The sequence below is a fragment of the Trichomycterus rosablanca genome, chromosome 14 (assembly GCF_030014385.1).
Source record: "Trichomycterus rosablanca isolate fTriRos1 chromosome 14, fTriRos1.hap1, whole genome shotgun sequence".
Taxonomy (NCBI): Eukaryota; Metazoa; Chordata; class Actinopteri; order Siluriformes; family Trichomycteridae; genus Trichomycterus; species Trichomycterus rosablanca.
Genome location: NC_086001.1, coordinates 20524208 through 20533945, shown reverse-complemented (window position 1 = coordinate 20533945; position 9738 = coordinate 20524208). Strand labels below are relative to the sequence as shown.

The 9738-nt window shown below is 39.2% G+C and overlaps 1 long non-coding RNA gene across 3 annotated transcripts; it reads right to left on the bottom strand.

Annotated features, from left to right (window-relative positions):
• Window positions 1–274: 274 nt before the first annotated feature.
• On the bottom strand, window positions 275–8644 carry LOC134326896 (uncharacterized). Of its 3 annotated transcripts, none has more exons than XR_010014630.1 (6): window positions 8626–8644; window positions 7273–7310; window positions 7044–7146; window positions 6822–6938; window positions 6225–6332; window positions 275–532 (listed from the first exon to the last, which is right to left on the bottom strand). It is a non-coding gene; the product is annotated as an uncharacterized LOC134326896 (long non-coding RNA). The 3 variants fall into 3 exon arrangements; XR_010014628.1 differs by lacking the exon at window positions 8626–8644 and adding an exon at window positions 7987–8056; XR_010014629.1 differs by lacking the exon at window positions 8626–8644 and adding an exon at window positions 7816–7920.
• Window positions 8645–9738: the final 1094 nt, after the last annotated feature.

Sequence of the window (9738 nt, the reverse complement as noted above, 5' to 3'; positions counted from 1 at the left end):
TAAGTTTTTCAGGATGAACTCAAGTTCATATGCGTGTGAAGGCAGGCGAGCGAATACTTTTGGCAATATAGTGTATTATTGACAGTTCAAAGAAAATCAATATATTGCAAAATGTTCAAATGCTTTTTAAAAAATAGCAAATAATTCTATTTCTGTTCAGTAGACCTTTATGACGTATGCATGTGTGTGTCTTGCTGAGACATGTGAATGCAAACAAAAACTGCAATATCAGAACATGTGAATGTAAACAAAAACTGCCATACCAGAGACTCAATGATCTTTAAACTATCTGTATTGCAATTTTCTTTTGTAGGCCGTAATACGATTATAAACATAGAATTTCAGATTTTGCCAGTCACGGTTCTTAGGAGCTTCTGGTTCAGCCCTTAAACACTTCTCACAGTCTCGCTGTGCTGGTACGATACAAGATGTGATGAAGCGATTCGTGTGCCATTCCACCGCCTGCACCTCTGTCTGCAGCCAAGGTGTTTTCTTCTTATGGGCAGTTTTACCTTTGCACTGTTTGTCCATTCTGCCATAGACAAAGATTATTAGGATCAAATTCTCATAATAGCTATAAATACACAGATCAGCCATAAAATTAAAACCCGCCTAATATTATGTAAGTCCCACTAGTGACACCTGTATAGCTCTGACCCATCGAAACATAAACTACACAAGACCAATGAGCCTTGGATGCACATGACCCTGACACCAAGCCTACTGTGGACCATTTTTGGTAGGTACTAACCACTGTTTACTGGGAACAACCCACAAGACCTGCTGTTTTGGAGATGCATCACAGACATCACAATTTGGTCCTTGTCAAAGTCACACAGTTCCTTACTGTTGCCCATTTTTCCTGCTGCCAAAACATCACCTTCGAGAACTGACTTTGACTGCGGCTTAATACATCCCACCACCTTTTTACAAGAGTACAGTAAGAAAGTAAACCCTCGAAATTACTTGATTCTACCATGAACACTCCATGGTCTACCATGGACCAGACTCAAGTACTAACCACTGCATACTGTTACACCCCAAACCTGCTGTTTTGGAGATGCTCTGACCCTGACCATTTTTCCTGCTTTAATTTGTCTGCAATTGTCCTACCTGAGCAGGCTACTGGCTTTAGTGTTTAATGTTTCAAAGTGGGTCTGTTTCTTGTAAGTAAGACTGACACTGTGTTACACTGTTTGATTAGGTTACACCATGAGTTATATTTTTAACAACACTGTGGCTTCCCACACAGAAGTCCCAGTCCCAAGCCCATATGCCCCCTAATAATATTTACATTCTATAAAAACACACTATAATGACGACAATTTATCCCCCTCACTTACAGTCTGTAGAATACACACAGGCATTAGTTAGCTAAGTAATCAAACAGTACTTAAACCCTTTATTCACTGGGACTTCAACAAAAGCAAGAAAGCAAAAACCAAATACAAAAAGTAAAATAAAATAATATACCATCAGGATCTAGCCCAATTTTATCCAAGTTCTTGCCATGAAACTCAGCTAATCTTCCTTGCTCAAGAGCCATTAGAACTTTGCTGATCTTTTGATATACACTGGATGTCTCTGGCTCAGTGAGTTCCACTGTCTGTGACTCGACATCATCAGACAAAATGACCTCTGACAGGCACAGCTTTCCAAAGGGTTTCAGGGAGAGGAAGAAACAGCTAGATTATATTCTCAACAGAGGAAACTACACTCACAATGCTGCAGTTATGGAGTCAGGACAGGGGAAACGTGTGCCCTTTACACAACCATGTAAAGAAACATTGGGAAATGACTTCACATACTTTTAACAGTATGTGTGAGAGCAGATGCGAGAAATGGGAAGGCTGGTTCACAATGCCAGAAAAGTCACCACCTTAAAAAAAATGGAAGACCTTATGAATCCAAAAAATTACATGGAGAGAGTCAAAGCTGTCAAGTTGACATGTGGGTATGACAGTGAAACAAACAAGTTTTTGACCCCATCATTAGCAAACAAACTTGGAAATATCCTGGTTAAAGTAAGCAAACTTTTAAAAGCTCAAGGTTTCATCTCAAACAACCAACATCTTGTGAAGAATGCCAGTGAGTTTCAAGACATCCATCGGGAAAAGTAGAATGAGCTGATATCAGCCACGGCATTGAAAAACTTTGCTGATCTTGGCGAGCTGTAGGGTCTTCTCAGGCAGTCGATAGAACTCACGATGGATTCTTATGTCATGTCCAAGAAAATTGGCAAGCTGGTCCATTTCTGTGTCTATCATGTTTAGCACAGTTGAAAGGGTTGCAGCATGCTTTCTCAGTTTGGTAGATGTCAGTGGGACTCTTTGCACCACACACCTTTGCAAAGCCACAGAGACGGTCTGATCCTCTGAAATGTGTCATAGCTTCTGGTCTTGCAAACATATAACCATTGTCTATTAACAAGGATCTCTAATGCACAAAACATTTTTGGAGTCAGAAGAATTGGAACTGGGCGACCACGTTTCCCCCCGACGACAATCCTTGAGAAGTGTCTGCAGAGCTTTTTTTCCTCTTCAGACAGTGCCCAGTCCACATCCTCATGGTGATCAGAAGTGTCTCTTGATAAAAATGCAGATAAGAGCATGCTGGCAACTTCTCCTTCCCTGAGAAGAGAATAACCTGAGCCAGGCACACCTTATTCAGCTCCATCCAGGCTTTTGCAGAGGGACTTTCCGAGAGTGAAATGTACCACTCATCTTGTACTTGACTGAGATATGCATGCATTTTTTGGATGTCTTCAGTAAAAGGCATGAGAGTCGGTACGTTCCACTTTGCTTACCTTATGTTCCTCAATGCCGTGGCTGATATTAGCTCATTCTACTTTTCCCGATGGATGTCTTACAACTCACTGGCATTCTTCACAAGATGTTGGTTGTTTGAGATGAAACCTTGAGCTTTTAAAAGTTTGCTTACTTTAATCAGGATATTTCCAAGTTTGTTTGCTAATGATGGGGTCAAAAACTTGTTTGTTTCACTGTCATACCCACATGTCAACTTGACAGTTTTGACTGTCTCCATGTAATTTTTTGGATTCATAAGATCTTCCATTTTCTTTAAGGTGGTGACTTTTCTGGCATTGTGAACCAGCCTTCCCATTTCTCGCATCTGCTCTCTCACATACTGTTGATTCTTGTCTAATTTCCCCTTTTGTTTAACAAGTGCTGCCCAACATCAAGTTTCCCCTGTCCTGACTCCATAACTGCAGCATTGTGAGCGTAGTGTCCTCTGTTGTGAATATAATCTAGCTGTTTCTTCCTCTCCCTGAAACCCTTTGGAAAGCTTAAGAGCTTTGGCCACATCGGGTTCATTTTCATGCACATGTTCGAGGTGCCTTGCCATCTTGGCATACGGCTTAGAGCAATACAAGCAGTAATGTTTTTTGTTGTACACTCTTCGTCCACCTCTTTTTTGACTTGCGCTAACAACTATTAGATCATTTATGTTCTTACTTGAACCAAGTTCTTCTTCTGCTCCAGTGGCTTCAGGTGTAAAGCTGTGCCCGTCAAAGGTCATTTTGTCTGATGTTGTGGAGTCACAGACAGTGGAACTGTCTGAGCCAGAGACATCCAGTGTATTGTGCTTTGTTTTTTGGTTTGGTTTAAGGCTAGTGTCAATGTCACTATCACAAGTCGTATCAGGTATGTAATCATCTGCACTTTCTGATGAAGAATCAAATAGCTCACTGGAATTGTCAAGATTTGTGTCTTTCATTTACAAAACAAGAAATCATAATAAGAAAAACTTTAATACTTAATCCTAAATTTAAAACTTAATTTATCAGTAAATTTACATATACAGTGGGGCCAAAAGTATTTAGTCAGCCACTGATTGCGCAGGTTCTCCTACTTAGACAAATGAGAGAGGTCTGTAATTTTCATCATAGCTACACTTCAACTATGAGAGACAAAATGAAAAAAAAAATCCAGGAAATCACATTGTAGGATTTTTAAAGAATTTAATTGTAAATTATGGTGGAAAATAAGTATTTGGTCAATAACAAAAGTTCAACTCAATACTTTGTAACATAACCTTTGTTGGCAATGACAGAGGTCAAACGTTTCCTGTAAGTCTTCACCAGGTTTGCACACACTGTAGCTGGTATTTTGGCCCATTCCTCCATGCAGATCTCCTCTAGAGCAGTGATGTTTTGGGGCTGTCGCTGGGCAACACGGACTCCACACATTTTCTATGGGGTTGAGGTCTGGAGACTGGCTAGGCCACTCCAGGACCTTGAAATGCTTTTTACGGAGCCACTCCTTCGTTGCCCGAGCGGTGTGTTTGGGATCATTGTCATGCTGGAAGACCCAGCCACGTTCCATCTTCAATGCTCTCACTGATGGAAGGAGGTTTTGGCTTAAAATCTCACGATACATGGCCCCGTTCATTCTTCCCTTAACACGGATCAGTCGTCCTGTCCCCTTTGCAGAAAAACAGCCCCAAAGCACGATGTTTCCACCCCCATGCTTCACAGTAGGTATGGTGTTCTTGGGATGCAACTCAGCATTCTTCTTCCTCCAAACACGACGAGTTGAGTTTTTACCAAAAAGTTCCATTTTGGTTTCATCTGACCACATGATATTCTCCCAATCCTCTTCTGGATCATCCATATGCTCTCTGGCAAACTTCAGACGGGCCTGGACATGTACTGGCTTAAGCAGGGGGGCACGCCTGGCACTGCAGGATTTGAGTCCCTCTCGGCGTAGTGTGTTACTGATGGTAGCCTTTGTTACTTTGGTCCCAGCTCTCTGCAGGTCATTCATCAGGTCCCTCCGTGTAGTTCTGGGATTTTTGCTCACCGTTCTCATGATCATTTTGACCGCACGGGATCGAGGGAGATTATCAATGGTCTTGTATGTCTTCCATTTTCTTACAATTGCTCCCACAGTTGATTTATTCACACCAACCTGCTTGCCTATTGTAGATTCACTCTTCCCAGCCTGGTGCAGGTCTACAATTTTCTTCCTGGTGTCCTTCGACAGCTCTTTGGTCTTGGCCATGGTTGAGTTTGGAGTCTGACTGTTTGAGGCTGTGGACAGGTGTCTTTTATACAGATAACGAGGTCAAAGCGGTAATACAGGTAACGAGTGGAGGACAGAAGAGCTTCTTAAAGAAGAAGTTACAGGTCTGTGAGAGCCAGAAATCTTGCTTGTTTGTTATTGACCAAATACTTATTTTCCACCATAATTTACGAATAAATTCTTTAAAAATCCTACAATGTGATTTCCTGGATTTTTTTTTCTAATTTTGTCTCTCATAGTTGAAGTGTACCTATGATGAAAAGTACAAACCTCTCTCATCTTTCTAAGTAGGAGAACCTGCACAATCAGTGGCTGACTAAATACTTTTTGGCCCCACTGTATGTTTGATGATCTCAAATACACAAGTACTTTTTTGTCATGTTTTTGTATTTTGGGTTTTTAGTTAATTAAAAGAATGTAATAAGTTAATTGTGATGATAATCTAGCAAGAATAATTGTTTATTGTGATGTATCTACAAGGTAAGTTCAAGGGGAACATATAGGGCAGATTTTAACTTTCACAGTGATTTTTTTCTTGGATAATTATCATTTTATTCTGAACACTTACGGCGTCCCCACAACACACCTTCAGTTAGTGTATGAGTAGAAACTGTGTGTAGAAACTGAACTAAACTGGTCCCCACAATGACTATAACATTGTGTGTGTGAAAGGTCCCCACAAGTGACTATTACATTGTGTGTGTGAAAGGTCCCCACAAGTAACTATAACATTGTGCGTGTATGTAACAGGTCCCCACAATGACTGTAACATTGTGTGTGTGTGTGTGAAAGGACCTTTCACACACACAATGTTACCATTCCTTGTGGGGACCTTTCACACACACAATGTTACAGTCATTGTGGGGACCAGTTTAGTTCAGTTTCTACACACAGTTTCTACTCATACACTAACTGAAGGTGTGTTGTGGGGACGTCGTAAGTGTTCAGAATAAAGTGATAATTATACAAGACAAAAATCCCTGTGAAAGTTAAAATCTGCCCTAAATGTTCCACTAGAACTTACCTTGTAGATACATCAAAATAAACAATTATTCTTGCTAGATTTACATCACAATTAACTTATTACATTCTTTTTACTGACTAAAAACCCAAAATACTAAAATATATGACAAAAGAGAGGCTGTAAAACTAAAAGTCAAGTAGTGGACATGCATGTACCTGTTGAGGAGTGCTGTTTGAAACAGAAGCATCATCCATCTGAGTCTTGGACAGGATAGAGGATTGGGAGTCGTCCTCCACCACGGCTCTAGCTGCAATGCTGGGTGTCTGTAAACACAATTTAAAATAACTATATCAAAAAACATGCACCAGACTTTAGAAAATAATTTTATAATAATAAAAAAATTATCTTTTGCCCAGTCAAGCAGTCTGTGTTCACACATATTAAATAAAACAGGCTTTGCGGGGACCTTTCACACACACAATGTTACAGTCATTGTGGGGACCAAGTCAGTTTCTACACACAGTTTGTACTCAGAAACTAACTGAAGGTGTGTTGTGGGGACGCCGTAAGTGTTCAGAATAAAGTGATAATTATACAAGACAAAAATCCCTGTGAAAGTTAAAATCTGCCCTATATGTTCCCCTAGAACCTACCTTGTAGATACATCACAATAAACAATTATTCTTACTAGATTATCATCACAATTAACTTATTACATTCTTTTAATTAATTAAAACCCCAAAATACTAAAATATATGACAAAAGAGAGCCTGTAGTTTTAACTTAAAGTGATGATGTGGATGTGCATGTACCTGTAGAGGAGTGCTGTTTAAAACAGAAGCATCATTCATCTTGGATCTTAGAGTCTTGGACAGGACAGAGGATTGGGAGTCGTCCTCCACCACGGCTCTAGCTGCAATGCTGGGCGTCTGTACAAATTTTAAATATTTATTTTTATTGGGCTCCCTTAAGTAATCACACAAATTAAACACTTTATGACAACTTTTAACAGAATGCCTGACTGGTCAATGTACCTGTTGGTCAGTTTTTTCCGTTGTGCTTCTGCATATGAACTTTTAAATGGCAGGACTTGCTGATATCTTCTACATTTATATCACTGGGTGCTTTTGTAGCCACCTGTAAACATATTTTCATAGATAATTAGACTTAATGCATTTGGTATTTTGGTTCTTTAAGCATTTTAATTTTTATTCTTATCCTGCAATATGAGCCAGTCTGTACACCATGTATTGTGCAACATACTCGTGTTCTCCATGAGCAGTCTTCACATTCATTTCAAACTGCAGAAAAAAACAACACAATTATTGTACTGGATTAAGTCTAGGTCTTTAAAGTTATTATTATATGCCTTATGCATATAATATGCATATAAAAAGTTTTTTAAAATATGAGGTGCAATTAAGCAACAATGCAAGAAAAAGGGACAAAAACTAAAATTATAATAATATATTATTTATATGTGTTATTTATTAGGGTTTTGCATTAATTATACAGTACAGTACAAATCTGTTTGTATATGGTGTGCATCTGCAGATACACTCTTGTTCAGAGTCTGGCCAAAAAGGTTAAATGTTATCTTAAAGTCCATTCGATCATGTTCATGTTGTTTATTAGGTTTGTGGGTATAAAACTTATCTTTACTTATTAGCGCATCACACTGGACTTAGAGACGCGTCTGCAGACGCGCACCAAACAACCTGTTCTGTAAACTACACACTGAAACGCGCTAGAAACCAACACAATACACACAGATTAGTTTTGTACAAATAAACATAAACTACTAACACTCGCTGTAGAACACATGTTGTAACGAAATCATTTATAATGTCCTTGTTAAAACGACATACTGAAGTTTTTTTCTCTGCCTGGCAGTAATACGCGTAAGAATGCCTGCTTTCACTTTTCCTGCCCAAACATTTAAGCATTTAATTTCATTTTGTAACAAACTTGCCTTACAGTTAAAGCTCCGAGTTCTACTTCTACCCACAGAACAGAGACTGAAAACCAGGTTCATTAGTGAAGTAATGCTACACCTGTTTCAAATTAAAGGCCCCAATGGAGACTGCAGCCACACACAGACATTTCAAACTAACAGTTTTCTGTCTTTTTAAGTTACCAAAAATTTGTTGTCATTTTTAAATTTATTTAATGGAAAATTAATATAAATATCTAAATATATCTAAAAACACGCAGTCATTGTTATTTAACCACTGCACTGTCACAGCCCAATTATAAACAAGAAGCTTTATTTGCACTCATTTACACCGATCAGCCATAACATTAAAACCACCTCCTTGTTTCTACACTCACTGTTCATTTTATCAGCTCCACTTACCATATAGAAGCACTTTGTAGTTCTACAATTACTGACTGTAGTTTATCTGTTTCTCTACATGCTTTGTTACCCCCTTTCATGCTGTTCTTTAATACATTTACATGTTCTTTAATAGCAGGACAGGTCAGGTTTTAATGTTATGGCTGGAGAAGGAGAAGAACTGGTATTAAAGAACAAATAACTATTCACTAACAGAACTAATTAACATAATTTGACGGTTGAACAATTGTTATACTGGTTTGACATGCAAATATGCTTACCTTGTGTTTAATTTTTGGTCCTCTATATAAGTTCTTAGCTTCTTAGCTGGTTTCTCCTGCATATAATCTTCTTTTTTTGTCCACTGTGTGAATATCCATCTTTAACACTAAAAATGTCTGAAATCGTTCCTAATGGGGACCAGGAAGTGGGTGGTTCCCAACCTTATTTGGAATCCGTGTGTGTGTGTGATTCCGGCTATAAAAAAAAGGGGGCGCAACTGAGCACAACCCACACACTCACACATTCACCGAAAAACATGCGTTTTGAGCCAATGCTAAAAACCACACAGGCACCATTAGTAGGCCTCCTGTATCCATTTAAAATAGGTTTCCTTTATGGGGACTAGACTTTAGGTCCCCACACTGCAAGAGGTCCCCACGACGTGACTGTGTAAACAGATTCATGTCCCCTCAATGTGATGAATACCAGTGCACACACACCCACCTTCACTCCAAACCTCCTGTTACACACTGACCCAGCGTCTTTTTCTTCATCAAAGCTACACAGTGAGACAAAGATCAGCTCATACTTTCATTCTTACTACAGTAAAACACACTGAACTGACTTTTAAAGTAAAGTTCAAAATGTTGTACAGACATCGTCGCCATCTAGTGGTGCTAGAAATAAATTACAGCTTGTTGCTTTGGTACAGATTTTATAATATATAAAAATTAGAGAGTGTTTATGGCTCTTCTGTCCCAAGTGTTTTTGTAACGTGTTGTAGACTGTTTTTGGTATACAGGAAAGAAAAGGACAAATGCAGGTGGAAAAGTGTTATTTGGCAACCAGCACTGTGTAAATATTGGACAGAACACACGATGGGATTTTTTAACTTGTTGGGTTGTGCAGTTTAACTATTGTGATGAGTTATTACAACAACCCAACAAAGTACACAGATCTCACACTTGTCAGAGACAATGTTTGAAGCCCAGGTCAATAGGACCTGGTAGTTAGAGAAGGATCACTTGTTTGTTAGTTCAAGTCCAACAGTGGGTGTGGCCCGTATGGGGATCGAACTCACGACCTTGGCGTTATTAGCACAACGCTCTAACCAACTGAGCTAACCGGCCGGTGTACAAGGGCAGGGCATATACCCACATACCCGATTCTAC